This window comes from Dioscorea cayenensis, chromosome 19, assembly GCF_009730915.1.
Source record: "Dioscorea cayenensis subsp. rotundata cultivar TDr96_F1 chromosome 19, TDr96_F1_v2_PseudoChromosome.rev07_lg8_w22 25.fasta, whole genome shotgun sequence".
Taxonomy (NCBI): domain Eukaryota; kingdom Viridiplantae; phylum Streptophyta; class Magnoliopsida; order Dioscoreales; family Dioscoreaceae; genus Dioscorea; species Dioscorea cayenensis.
The window spans coordinates 15,343,142-15,358,663 of NC_052489.1; the positions used below are offsets into that span (position 1 = coordinate 15,343,142).

Below are 15,522 nucleotides of genomic sequence, written 5' to 3' on the forward strand. Positions count from 1 at the left end.
ATAGAGTTTGGCATGGTTGACCTTATATTTGGGATCATGTAATTAAGGATTTCCACGACTCATTGTTGCATCAACTAGGAAGTATAATAGAGGGTTCTTGCACATGAAACGATTGTCCTATGCAGAACAATATCCGGGTATCCCATTTATCGTTTGCATTGAGTTTGTTTTCACATCACTTTCAACATATTTTCATTATAGTTAAATAGCAATCTTGGTGGTTTTAAGCACTATTCCCTATGGATTTGACTACCCTCTCACCGGGGTATTATTACTTTGACACCCGTGCACTTGTGGGTTACACGCATATTCGGATGTGTCATTTGCCGTAAAAGACCACACAAAAACACATTTACAAGTACAAGAAGGGGAGAATGATTGCGAACAAGGGGCGAAGGATTTTGAGGAGACTGACAAATTGAAGGAGAGCAGGCTGCGCCCTTTGATTGATGACCCACCAAAACTTGAGCTTAAAACCTTACCAGCGCATTTAGAATATGCCTAACTAATGGAAGAATATAAGTTCCCGGTGATTGTAGCTTCAAACTTGTCGGTGGATCAAAAGGAAAGGCTTGTTAGCATGTTGAAAAGGCATACATCGGCTATTGCGTGGAAGATTTCTGACATTAAGGGGATAAATCCATCATTCTGTACTCATAAAATCTTAATGGAAGATGATTAGAAATCTGTGATCCAACCTCAGCGGAGGTTAAATCCGAAAATGAAGGAAGTCGTCAAGGCAGAGGTGGTGAAACTCCTGGATGCAGGGATTATCTACCCTATATCCGATAGTGCATGCGTGAGTCCAACTCAAGTGGTTCCAAAAAAAGGGAGAATAACAGTGGTGAAAAATCAAAAGAATGAATTGATTCCAACCAGGATGGTAACAGGATGGCGAACCTGCATTGATTGTAGAAGATTAAATGATGCCACCCAAAAAGATCATTTCCCATTACCATTTATCAATCAGATGCTGGAACGATTGGCAGCGCATCAATTCTATTGCTTCTTTGATGGTATGTCAGGATACTTTCAAATCCCGATAGCTCCAGAAGATCAGGAGAAGACAACATTTACTTGCCTTTACGGCACTTTTGCTTATAAAAAAATGCCTTTTGGGTTGTGTAATGAACCAGCAACATTTCAGCGCTGTATGATGGCCATTTTTGATGATCTTTTGGAAGATATTATGGAGGTGTTCATGGATGTTTTTTTGGTATTTGGGGACTCTTTCGACATATGCTTGAAGAATTTGGAAAGAGTGCTAGTGAGATGTGAAGAAACAAAACTTGTCTTAAATTAGGAAAAATGTCATTTTATGGTCCAAGAAGGCATTGTCCTTGGACATAAGATTTCCCAAGAAGGTATGGAGGTGGATAGGGCAAAGATTGAGGTCATTGAAAAGCTTCTTCTACCTACAAATGCTAAAGGGATCCGCATTTCTTAGGGCATGCAGGTTTTTACAGAAGGTTTATCAAGGACTTTTCGAAGATCACGCAACATTTGACCAAACCCCTAGAAAAAGACACTCCTTTTGAATTTGAGGATAACTGTCTGAGTGCATTGAATTTGTTGAAGGAGCGATTAGTGTAAGCACCAATTTTGACTATACCAGATTGGAATGAACCCTTTGAGCACAAGTGTGACGCAAGTGATTACGCTGTGGGAGCAGTTTTGGGACAAAAGAAAGAGAAGCAGTTTTGACCGATTTATTATGCTAGCAAGACTCTCATAAGTGCCCAAGAGAACTATACAACCATCGAAAAGGAGTTGTTAGCAGTGGTGTTTTCTTTTGACAAGTTCAGGCCATACGTCATTTTATCTAGGGTCACAGTATTTACTGATCACTCAGCACTCCGTTATCTCATGAACAAGGCCGACGCAAAGCCAAGATTGATTCGCTGGATCTTATTGTTACAAGAATTTGATATGGAAATAAAAGATAAGAGGGGAACCGAAAATATGGTTTCAGATCATCTTTCAAGATTAGAAGGTTGTGAGGGGTAAGAACCGGCAGGCAAGGAAATTAATGATTTCTTCCCTGAGGAACATCTGTATACAGTACAGGAGTCAGAGTCAGAAGATACTCCATGGTTCACCGATTTTGAAAATTATTTATCAGGAAAGGTATTGAAGCAAGGCCTCAGTTTTCAACAAAAGAAAAAGTTTTTCAGTGACTTGAAGAACTATTTTTCGGATGACCCCTACCTATTCCATAATTGTGCAGACCATGTGGTTTGCAGATGTGTTTCTAGGAAGGAAGGGTGGAGCATTATTACACATTGTCATTCGGGTCTTGTTGGAGGGCATTATGCTGCGACAAGAACTGCTGAGAAAGTTCTGGCCCCTGGTTTCTATTGGCCAACTTTATTCTAGGTTGTTCATCAGTTTGTTCTTAGTTATGATAGTTGTTAGAGGGCTGGAAACTTATCTCAAAGGGATGAAATGCCTCAGAATTTGATGCAGTTCTGCGAAGTGTTCGATATTTGGGGAATTGATTTCATGGGACAATTCCCGAAGTCTAATGGTAATCAATATATTTTGGTGGCAGTTAACTATGTTTCTAAATGGGTGGAGTCTCAAGCTCTTCCAACTAATGATGCAAGAACTGTGGTGAAATTTCTAAAGAGGCTCTTCACTCGATTTGGGACTTCACGAATCATTATTAGTGATCAAGGAACCCATTTTTGTAACACACAACTTACGAAAGTGTTGAAGCGCTATAGAGTACATCATCGTCTTGCTACCCCCTATCACCCACAAACGAGTGGACAAGTGGAAGTTACAAATAGGGAGCTCAAGAGGATTTTAACTAAGTCCGTGGAACAAGGCAAGCTGGATTGGCCTGAATAATTAGATGACACACTTTGGGCTCATAGAACAGCGTACAAAACCCCGATAGGAACTACTCCCTACAATTTGGTGTATGGAAAATCCTGACATTTTCCTGTGGAGTTAGAGCATAAAGCATATTGGGGAATTAAGGCTATAAATTTTGATTTGAACAAGTCGGGGGAACAAAGAATGTTACATCTCAATGAACTAGATGAATGGCGAATGAAAGCATATGAGAAAGCTAGGATTTATAAGGAAAGAATTCGGAAATGGCATGACAAGCATATCAAGAATCCGAAAGAGTTCAGTGTGGGTGATCAGGTGTTACTATTCAATTCTCATTTATGGTTATTCCCGGGCAAGCTGAAGTCAAGATGGTTTGGTCCTTATAAGGTAACTAAAGTTTCACCTCATGGAGTTGTTGAGATCACCCATCCGGAGAAGGGTACACTTAAGGTGAGTGGACACAGTCTGAAACCATACTACGGAGAGAGGTCGGTAATGACGACAAGGAAGTATTTTTCCTTCATAAACCCCCGTGAGGTAAGACAAGGTACGTCAAGCTAAGTGAAGTTAAACAAACGCTTCTTGGGAGGCAACCCAAGTGTTTACTATTTTCTTAATTTGCTAGTTTAGTGTTTGCTTGAATAAATTGTTGAGTGTTTGTGTCTTGATTTGTAGATGCTTTTGCTGTGATTTTCTTGTGGACTTGTAATCTCACTATGTCTTTTCATGTGAATTTGACGAAGTTTTGGTCGTTTGAGCTATCTATCATGTTTCTCACAGTTATAGTTTGCATATTAGGGCATGCTCTGATTGTGTAAACATGTTCAGAAATTTTCTACAGAGCCTGTAGAGTTTTCCAAGGCATCCAGAGAAACCACGGGCTTGTGGAATTAACACATGTCCGTCAATTTGCATTGCGAGCTCATCCAGAGAAGGCACAGGGGCGTGGACTCACCCCTGTGAATGACCTTGTGATTCTCACACGCCCATGGGTAAATTCCGCACGGGCGTGTGACTTCCTGTAGAGACTTACCAAACTATCCCTAGAGCACACAACGTTGACTCGCCCTTGTGGGTGAACTTGTGAAATACACACGGGCGTGGGTAATTTCCACACACCCGTGCGAATCTCTGCACATGAGCTCTATCCATCCCGAGAAGACACAGGGGTGTGCGCTGGCCCCTGTGAGTTGGGCTCGTGAATTCCCACTCCCGTTCATAATTTCCACATGGGCGTGTGAAACACTTAGCGATTCTTCTCGGTTGAACAGAGAAGCCACAGGGGCGTGCGGCAGCACCTGTGGGTTGGGAACACGTGTGTGGGTATTTCCCACACACCCGTGCGACTGCGTTCAGAGAGGTTGAGTGCTTTCCCAAGAGCACACAGGGACGTGCGTCTGCCCCTATGAATCTCTCAGGTAGGGGCACACGGGCGTGTAAAATTTCACATACTCGTGTGGTTATTGAAGGTATTAGAGAGCTATGTTTCCTATTTATAAACCTTTCGAGCTTTACTCATTAACATACCCCCAAACACTCAGGAAATATTTTTTAACCTTTTCCCGACCTTCTACTGTCTGTTTTGCATCGATTGTTTGAACTTCTCGCTGATTTCAGGGGTTTTAGTTTATCTCATCAGTAAATCCTTGTTTTATCTTGTCGCTACTATAAGTCGATTATATTCAATTTTTCTTCGATTAAACTGGCGAATGCGCCTCGTTTTCATGCTAAAATGACTGTGATATGTTTTTAATGAGCTCTTGAATGGAGGAAGAGGTGTATTCGTGGATTTTTGTGACAAAGGGCCATGCGGTTATCATGGCCCGTGGATCCACACGGGCGTGTGGAATTTCCACACGACCGTGTGGATTCCTGCATTATTAACTTATGAATGAATTTGTTTGATTCCTTTTCCAATATATGCAGATATGGCTCCCAGATTGAAGAAGGCAGCTGGTAAGTGTCCTAGAGAGCCTACTCCTGAACCAGAAAGCATGGAATTTACACTTCCCGAACATCAAGCTCGATTTGAGCGACTAGCAAAGCTTAAATTCGGTCAGACACGAATCTTGGATGTGAGCTCCCTTAGGGAGGTATAGTTAGCACATGACACGGCTGATGTGGTGGAGGAGTTATATTCGGTGGGAAGTTGGCGCAAGCTATTGATTATTCGTGACCCTGCCATCTGCCTACTCACATTAGAGGTGCTCGCTTTATTTAAGTTTAACCGCTCTTATGCTCATTTTGATAGCGTCGACGCCATTCAGTTCAGAGCTTTTGGGCAGCATCACAGTATGAGCATCACGTAGTTCTCCATTAGGCTTGGTTTATATAACGATGGGTTTACTAAGACGGAGGAGTATGAGGATCTACCAATTGACATTTCGAGAAGCTTAACTCCCCAGAAAGCATATAGAATACTATGTGGTAAGGGATGATATGAACTAGGAGTGTCTAAGGCTTCATGCTTTTCTCGACCTAGTTATATATATCTTCACACCATCTTGAGTAGGTCAGTGAATGGTCGTGGTGATAGTACAGGACTCCTAAGCAAGCAGGAACTTCTATATTTATACTCTATGGTACAAAACAAGCCGATTCATTTGGGGCACATCTTAGCAGAGTATCTGAAGCACCAAGGACAGTATCCTAGGCTTGGTGTCATTTTCTCGGGCCTATACATTACTAGACTCATCTTGCGGATGGGTTTACGAGACACAATCATAGGGTTCGAGAAAACAATAGTACCAGCATCCCTCGGGCTAGAAACAATGACACTCATGGGTATGATCAGGAAATATCCAAGTGGTGTTTATGTGCTGAATATGTCCCCACCAGAGCCTCTTGTATCCTATGAAACATACGCGGAGGGGTCCCAACTAGCTTTAGAGCCTCAGTCAGCACCTATGAAGACCGAGGCACCTCCTGTGACAGAGGATCCACCCCCCTGTGTGCATGTTTTCACCATCTCGAGCCCAGGATCACTTTGAGAGGCTCGAGAACACTATAGGGAAGATACAGACAGAGGTAGCGGAGGCCTGAGCAGAGATTGCCGATATTAGGGCTGCGCAGGCCGCACAGTATACGGAGTTCATGGCACATTTCGACAAATTACAGTAGATCTTAGAGCGAGACGTTGGCTCGTCATTTGTCCTGCGGCCGAACTTATCAGGCCCCCTAGGCTTCTCCGGTACCTTCATCTCCTATTCCGCCACCAGTTAACCCACCATGTACTTCATCACCACCACCACCAGCAGCAGCAGAGCCAGAGGATGACATCGACACTTGATTTTATTTTCCTCGTCTTTTGCTTCCGCATTTTGTTTTAGAGTTGTATACTCAGAAAGGACTTTCCTTCTTAGTTAATTTTCATTTTGTATCTCGAATTGTATTCATTGTCTTATCTTTTATATACTCGAGTTATGTTTGTTTTTATTAAGCTTCACTGAACCCCCTCGTGAATGCTTGCAGATGGTCTTGTCATCATGGGAATTGAGACTTTGTCATGGGCACGGCCAAGGCGTTTCGGCACTTGGCCGTGTGAGTTTCACAATCTGTTGGAACAACACTCCCAAGGAATTAGCTCCATCAATTGCAGTACTAGGAGTCAGGGGAGTATTGTTTTGATTGCTTCTCTCACACTTGAATTTAATTGATTTACATTATGAATGAGCTTGCATGTGTACATTGGGGACAATGTACAACTCAAGTGTGGGGGGGAGTTTCATAGTGTACATCTCTTTTATACTAGTTTTGATTAATATACATGCTCACATAGACAATGGCAGTTTTAGTTGCATTGATTATATTCTTGAGTTTAAGAGAATTTTTAACATTGAATGTTTTCATGCTCTAGTTTTTGTTTGAATTTCTAGGAATTTTTGCCCGATTGACACTTGTTGCACTCCTCACTCTTTGAACTCTTTTGGAAACTCATGTTTGATGTATAAGGGACTAGTTATAGTTGTTTCTTGTGTTAATTCTGAAAAAAATGGAAAAATGAAAAGAAAGAACAAAATAGTTTTGTTGTTTAGTTGTGCTTGTTGGGTGGAAAGAGCTACCACCTATGATGTATGAGGCTGCTTTCATAAGTTGGATACTAGTTATGCCCTAATGAGAGAAAGAGCTATCTCATGGGATGTGTGAAACCTACCACCCCAGTAGAAAGAGCTACCAGAAAGTGTGAAAGCCACCTTAGCGGCCGCTTTGGAAAGGGCTACCTTAGAGGATGTGTGAAGCTACTACCCTTTTTGAATTTTTGTTACCTTTTGTAGATAAATAAGTCCCTTGTGCGTAGAACTTTGAGGAGTATACTTTGGGTTGTTTGAGTGAGTTCACACACTTACACGATTCCGGGCTTGTTGTCCTTTTTGATTCAAGTTTTTAGCTAGAGCATTGATTTTTTGTATTTAGTGTTTAAATTTCCCTTACTCGTAGAACGCACTCTTTGTATGCTTTGGTAAACCTAAAGCCAAGCACTTCCAATGTTTCCTTCATCTATACAGATAATGTTTTAATCTTTGCTTGAGGACAAGCAAAAGTTAAGTGAGGGGGAGTTTGATAAGTGCTTGTGCGATAAGAATGCGAAGAGTTCTTTCCTTGTATTGAGCATTACATTTCTCGGGTTTTAATGCTAATATGGGTGTATTTATATTACTTTCATGCAGGTAGGGTTGTGAGGCCAATTATTAGAGAAAGAAACCAATGTGGGTCATAATGCACTAATTTGGAGGAAATCTTGCTAAGGTTCAAATGGGAAGACATAGGTCGGGTTCCAGATGTAGGAATGTGTGCCAACCTCCTCGTACTCGAGTTAACACAACTATTTGGAAGGGCAAAATGGCAGTCACATTCAAGCATTCGGACTTGTGCATATAGAACAAGATCTGCACCAACATGTCAATTATGAAAGAAGCAAGGCGATCCATGACGTAAATGTGTGCCTGTTTGCGTTACCTCAATGAAAGTATGGATTCGGGAGTATTTCAGGCCAGTACTGTAGAAGGGGTATTGTAGAAAATACTGTAGCAAAAATACTACTGTAGCACTGTTTACATTAGGCCGAGAAAAAAGGAAAACAGAGAATCCACTCCCCACGCCCGTGTGAAAAATCCACAAAGGCGCCCACATAGGCGTGTGGACCCCCAATTCCAGCCCTTTAAAAGCCGATTTCAGCCGTTATTTCCCCTATTCTTTTCTCTATCTTTTCCCTAACTTGAGAGAGGGTGGCGGCTAGGGTTGTGAGAGGTATTGGCCAGGGCTTTAGAGAGGTTTTACGGCTCCGACATCCCGCACCATTTGGAAGAAGGTTAGTGGGAGAACTTTCATCGGCACCGATCCGGCGAGGTGTATCCTAGGCCAGACAAAGGGACCCTAGCAATGAGTAGAGGACTCTCCGCAAGACCACCGCCACGACTAACGAGGGGTTTTTCTATGGATGCTTTGTTTTTATATTCGATTTCATTGATTGTATCAAGCTCCATGGAGAGCTAAACCCCTAGTGGGTACTTGGGTATTTGTGAACCCTAGGATGTATTCGTTTCATTAAACCTCTTTATTATGCTTTCAATTAATTAATGTTTATTGTGAATTCCAATCTTGGAGACTTGATTGTATGAATATTCCCCTAGAGTGACACTAGGGTTGAGAGTTCTTCTTGGTAACTCTTGTGAGTGAGTGACACACCATGAGAGTTAGATAAAGGTAGACTGGAGAGGGTTTAGAGAGTGAGTCAAGAGGTAGCAGAGTATCTCCTTTCGCCTCCGGTGTGATCTATCCTACCTCCACATTCCAAGAGTTCTTTGCGGCCATAGTAGAGTGAATGGGCTAAGGATAACCTTCCATTGGGGCTTAGTTGCTAGTGCAACGGAGTGAAGCGTTGAATTGATTTCAGCACCTAAGGTTTAATTGTGGCTAGGGATCTTCCACCTGTACCGAAGGGTTAGGTCTATACATAGGAATAGGGTTTATCACTTGAAATCCCTAGAGCTCATTGCAATTCTATGAGAGTGCAAGTTTGAAAGGTTATTCAATCTCTCCTCCGGGACATGTATAGAGTTAGGCATGGTTGACCTTAGATTTGGGATCATATAATTAAGGATTTCCATAACTCATTATTACATCAATTCAGAAGTATAATAGAGGGTTCTTGCACTTGAAACAATTGTCCTAGGCGGATCAATATCCGGATACCCCATCTTTATTGATTGCCATACCTTCTCCTTTACTTGTGCTCTCTATCTTGTTGTTTTTATTTTCATTATTTCATATTTTGTCACACTTATCGCTATTCATCTTCCACATTAGTTAAGAACAACTTAAGTGTCTTTATTCCCTACTCTCTGTGGATACAATACCCGCTCATCTGGGATTATTACTTCGACACCAGTGCACTTGCAGTTTACACGCAAATACGGACGTGTCACAAAACTTCCAGAATAGAGATCTTGGAGTTTACAAAACAGACAAAGATTCGATTTAAACTATACTAAGGACAGATATGCTACTTCTTCATTCCCAGTAAGTCATTACTTTCTAATCTAAAAAAATTCAAAACACAGATTATGAGCTTGACAGCCCAATAAGTAACCCACTAAAAATATTAGGATCATGTGAAATTTCAAGAACTTAAAAATAGAAGAAAATCATATTCGATATACAAATATTTATCAGAATATAGTTCACAAAATCAAAGCGGTCCAACAAAATAAGATTTAATAACAATGAAAAATATATGTCTACCAATTACAATCAGATTTTTAGAGCTCATTGATTTACCTTCTGTGACCCGAGACAGATTATTAGAAGCTGTTAATTCCCCACTGACGGAATGGTGCGAAACTAAATTTTCTTATCAGAGTTAGAGGTTCATGTCGACATGATCAGTGGTTTCTCCCAGTAACAGGGTTAGTGCCTAGTTAATTGGTGACTAAATGGATTTATGTCAATATAACTTGTTATTTGAAAACCAAACAGAATATCAAAATTTCAAACATGTCATTACAGAACAAAATTTCTTGAATAATTTGTCTAGCGAACATAAAAAAATACACATCATCCCATTTCTTTACAGTAAAAATAATGAAGTTATATTCAAAACAATTTATAAACATAATAGTTACAAGATTAACAAATATGATCAAAATGTGGGAGTTAATGTTTCAGGGAAAGAGAAGTCATTCAAAAATTTAATAAGTATATAATAACAAAACCTAGATCAATGCCCAACAAACGTTTTATTATATATATAAGCAAGCTTTAAAAGAATTTAAATACATTAAAAATTGTTGATAATCATAAATTATATATATATAAATATATATACGTTTATTGTGGTGTTACTTACGTAATTAACATCCAAAACAACCTGAATTCTAAGGCAAATCAAGTTCCTCCATTATGCCCTAAAAGTGGAAAGTAACCTACTAGTTTCACCAACAATATGAATTTTACAATAATCATGGGCTTGCAAGAAAGATTTCAGAAGGGTACAAATGCAAAAAGGTAAATCTATTATTCTACACTCCTAAATATTGAATCTTGAGAGGGTAAAATAACAATTATCCACTCTAAATGCCATATGAACAATTCCATCACAACCATTAAGCACTAAACCCCTTATAACTTTACATATACTAATACTATGACATATCTGAAACTTAGATTATTTTGAGTACTACTCAAGTTATAACATCCACTTGATTCTCCAGTTATTTCTTCAAACATGTAATTCAGACATATACCTTTCAAACATGATTATCTTTCAACCTACAACTGCAAAAGTAATCATATTTTGCTAATAATTAAACTACTCAAAAAGGAACACCTTTCCTATTTTTCACCTTACCCAATTCAATCTTCATCATCATCAAAAATACCCATCAAAATTTGATCCGAGATAGTTTACTAATAGGGTTATATCTCACAAACTATAGATGTATTAAATCTAAAACTTTGCAAGTACTTAGAAAATGTCAAAATCTACAATTTTATTATTTTATTCTCCTCCAAATTCTGCCTCTAACATGCCTAACATTGAAGATGGGTATCCCCTATTAGCAAAAATAAAAATCTGATACCTATCAAAATAAATAAACTAACAATTTCTTTCTCATGGCGAAAGATTGTATCTCAATCAACCACACATTACATTACATCAAATATACCATGCAAAACTTTATCCATGAGATGTGGTTAAATACACAAAAATATCATTGTTAAAGATCCTAAAAGTATATCTAGTTTCACACATCAAAGATAAATGAAATTCCTTCAAGCTACAAATTGGGAACAAGCCCTAAAAACTCAGGTGCTAACTCTAAGGTTTTAAGTTGAATAAAAAAATTGGAACAAGTTCTAGGGCTTCAAAAAGAAAAAAAACCTCATAGTGCCAAAAAGCATACAAAAACAAGAATTAAAATTGATGAGTGGACTTTATATACATGTTTTCATACCCTAAATCCATCATTTCTCCTGTTCTCAAGCATACTTTTGTGCATGTGAGGTGCTATTCTGGGTATTTCTGCTGTTTGTGCAAGAATAGGGGCCTCGACGCAACATGGAGTGAAATTGGGGAGAAAAAAGGAAAAATGATTTATAAGTGCTAAGTGTCCAAGCTGGATACAGGTGGAACACACTCATGCCTTTCCATTGAATATTCCAGCCTGGTGTATGTTCCAGTGAGAATTCCATGTAGGAGGGTGTTCTCAAGCTCAACACGGTCTAGACACGATCGTGTCCTTGCTTCTAAAAAACCCAGCCCAAAGACAATTTGATTCAAGAGGAAGAGAAACGCGCTGGGTAGCCCTGACAGGATCGTGATCTACCACTGCACGAACGGGACACAATCGTGTCCCTCCTACTAAATGTTCAAGGCGAGCACTTGACAGTTTCACTTAGAACTTCCAAGGCATAACACTGTCCAGACACGCTCGTGCTCTTACAATGTCGAGTCTGAGATCTACCCTTTTAACTCCAGTCTATAGGTTTTCTCTATCATCTATGTTCAGGGATCTTCTTCTCCACCGGGAGGACATTGATGAGGACGAAGATCAAGCTTCACCACGTTTTCTAAGGCAAGAATGGGCGAGGTTGAGGCACTAGGGAAGTGATGCTAGCACACAGAGCTCAACATTAGAGGTGAATCTTGAAGAGATTGGAGTCATGCTTTTTTTTCTTTAGATCTATTGTTGTTTTCTCCATGTTATACCCATCCATGAGGGGGCTAGCCGGCCATGGTGCCCCGAGGAGGGAACTATGACACTTTGTATGCTGTGAATACTTGCATTTCTTAATTTATAGAGTTCTTCTAGTTCTTATGTTTATATCTTGTATTTGCAAAACTTAATGTGTTGGATCTGCGTAGTTGTTCAGGTAAAACTTAATGGTGGATTGTCATAGTTGTTATTGCCCTAGGCAATGGCAAAACTTGGAGAGCATGAACCCATAGTTATCTTTGCAAAACTAGGTGTGGTTGAGAACCATAGTTGCAAAATTACTCTTGAGCACACACTAGAACTATAGAATGTACCAGGTAAATCAAGAGAGAGAGTGAGAATTACTAAGTGTAAAGGAATCATCTCGGGGCATTATTCTCTTGTTTATACACTCATTCCAATCTTCCTGTTATCTTCACCTGTTTTTTTCCTTTTGCCCTTTTATAATTTTATTTCTTTTTGTTAATCTAATCCTCAATTTGACTTCAACTAGAGATAAGTGATATGCGAGTACTTTGAGTTCAGTCCCTATGATTCGACAACCTTAACTCTCATGAGCTACCACTGTATTACTTATCTGCGACCCGTCCACTTGCAGAGAACACATCAAGTTTTTGGCGCCATTTCCGGTGACTGGCAACTTTGAGGAAAGCTTAGAATCTGGTGTTCTTTCTTTTCATTGTGTTCTTCATTTTAGTTTCATCTTTAGCTTTACTCTACAGATTCTTTTCAGCTTCCATTGTTCTATCTTGTATGCGTAGGTGTATTTGCATGACCCGTGGAAGCACTTCTTCTCCATTAGCAAATCCTGATCCAGATGTTGAAAGGAATTTAGAAGAATAATCCATCAAATTAATTTGAGTGAGACAGGGTGATAAGTGCTTGTGTGATAAGAATACGAAGTGTTCTTTCCTTATGATGAGCATTACTTTTATCGGGTTTTAACGCTAATATGTGTGTATTTATGTTACATTCATGCATATAGGGTTGTGAAGCCGAATCTTAGAGAAAGAAGCCAATGTAGATTGTGAGTGCACCATTTGGAGGAAATCTTGAGAATGTTCAAACGCAAAGACATAAGTCAGGTTCAAGATGCTAGAATGTGTGCCAACCTACTTGTATTCAAGCTAGCACAATGATTTTGAGGGCACAGAGGCAGTCACATTCTAAATATTCTGACTTATGCATGTGTAACAAGATCTCTACCAATATGGCCGTTCATTGGTACTGTAGCAGGTACTATAATGAAGCAACATCTCTACCAATATGGCCGTTCATCGAGAGTGTTTCGGATCGGTACTGTAGCAGGGCAATGCAGCAACATTGCACAAATACTGTAGCAGGTACTATTCATAGCCGGCCGAAGAAGTTGTCTAGAGAAGCCACCCGGGCGTGTGGAAATTCCATACGGGCCGTGTGAAATATTCACATGGGTGTGTGGAATCCTGATTCCAGCCCTATTTAAGGCCGATTTCAGACCCGATTTCAGAATCCTTTTTTATCCATCTTTTCCCCAAATTGAGAGAGGGATGCAGCTAGGGTTTTGAGAGGTATTGGCTAGGGATTGGGAGACATTCTACGGCTCCGACATCATGCTCCTTTTGGAAGAAGGTTAGTGGAAGAGCTTTCGTCGGCACCGATCCGGCGAGGCTTATCCTAGGCCGGACAAAGGGACCTTTGGACGACTAGAGGACTCTCCACAAGACCATTGTCATGACTATCGAGGTGGTTTTCTATAGATTCATTGCTTTTACATTCGATTTCATTGATTGTAATTAGCTCCATGGAGAGCTAAATCCCCTAGTGGGTACTTGGATTGTGAACCCTAGGATGTATTCGTTTCATTGAACCTTGTTATTATGCTTTCAATAATTGATGTTTTTATTGAGTTCCAATCTTGAATGCATTCATTGTGTGAATACTCCCTTAGAGTGACACTAGGGTTGAGAGTTGTTGTTGGTAACCCACGTGAGTGAGTGACACACCACGAGAGTTAGACAAAGCTAGATTGGAGAGGGTTAAGAGTTTGAGTCGAGAGGTAGCGGAGCGTCCCCTTTCCCCTCCGGTGTGATTTATTCTACCTCGAATTCCTTGAGTTCTTTGCTGTCATAATAGAGTGAATCGGCTAAGGGATGACCTTCCACTGGGGCTTAGTTGCAAGTGCAATGGACTGAAGCGTTGAAGTGATTTTAGCATCTAGGGGCTTAACTGTGGCTAGGGACCTTCTGCCTGGACCAAACAGTTAAGTCTACATATATTAAGAAGATTTATTACTTGGAATCCTTAGAACTCATTGCAATTCTATATGAGTGCGAGGTTGAGAGATTGTTCAATTTCTCTTTCAGGACATGTATAGGGTTAGGCATGGTTGACCTTAGATTTGGGATCATGTATTAAAGGATCTCCATGACTTATTAATGCATTAGTTAGGATGCATAATAGAGGGTTTTTGCACATGAAATGATTGTCTTAGGCGGATCAATATCTGAGTACTCCATTTATACCGATTGCCTTACCTCTTCTTCACTTGTGCTCTTTCTCTTATCTCTTTTACTTTTGTTTGCCTTACATCTTACCACACAAATCACTATTTATATTTCACTTACTTAAGAAACAACTTAAGTATTTTTACTCCCTATTCCTAGTGGATACGATACCCACTCACTTGGGATTTTATTACTTTGACAAACCCGTGCACTTGCGGGACATACGCAAGGAGCGTTGTGACAAGGTATGTCGAGATAAGTGTGGAAGTGGGTCAGGAAGAAGAAATGGTCGGAACTAGCCAGAAAGTATCTCAGATTTTACATGGCCAAACCTTAAGGGAATCGGGCCGAATATTGTTCGTGCTCTTATTGCGGCAAACAATTCCGAATTGAAGCCGAATTTTATCCAATTAATGCAATAGAGGTGTCAGTTCGATGTATTTCACGACGAAGACCCCTACGAGTCTCTCAAAAACTTCTCAGAAATCTATGACACTTATAAGACGACCAACGTTTATGACACTTCTCAGAAATTCCTTGCCCCATGGGTCTCTCACGACATGGAAATAGACTTCTCAGGCATTCATCACCTAGTACTTCCCCCTTGCTAAGATCACCAAACTTAGGAGCGACATCTCCTCTTTTTGCCAATTAGAGACTGAATCCTTGTACGATACATGGGAGAGATACTAGGAGATGTTGAGAAAATATCTGCAACACAGAATTGTTGATTGGATGCAAACCCAAATTTTTTATAACAGACTAAATGCCTCCATTAAACAGTTGCTTGATGCAGCCGCAAGAGTTTCATTGTGTAACAAGAAACCAAGTGCAACATATAGCCTGGTTCAAGAGATGGCAAACAACGGGTATCAGTTGAGTTTTGAAATGAACAAACTGGGGAAGACCGCTGGTACCTATCAAGTGGATGCCGTCACTACTCTTGCAGCACTGGTTAAAGCAATAACTAAGAGGTTGGA

General features: G+C 40.1%; 1 non-coding gene across 1 annotated transcript; it reads right to left on the bottom strand.

Moving 5' to 3' along the window:
• Nucleotides 1–15,160: 15,160 nt before the first annotated feature.
• On the bottom strand, nucleotides 15,161–15,267 carry LOC120250961. Its single transcript, XR_005533288.1, has one exon. It is a non-coding gene; the product is annotated as a small nucleolar RNA R71 (small nucleolar RNA).
• Between the last annotated feature and the right edge of the window lie 255 nt (nucleotides 15,268–15,522).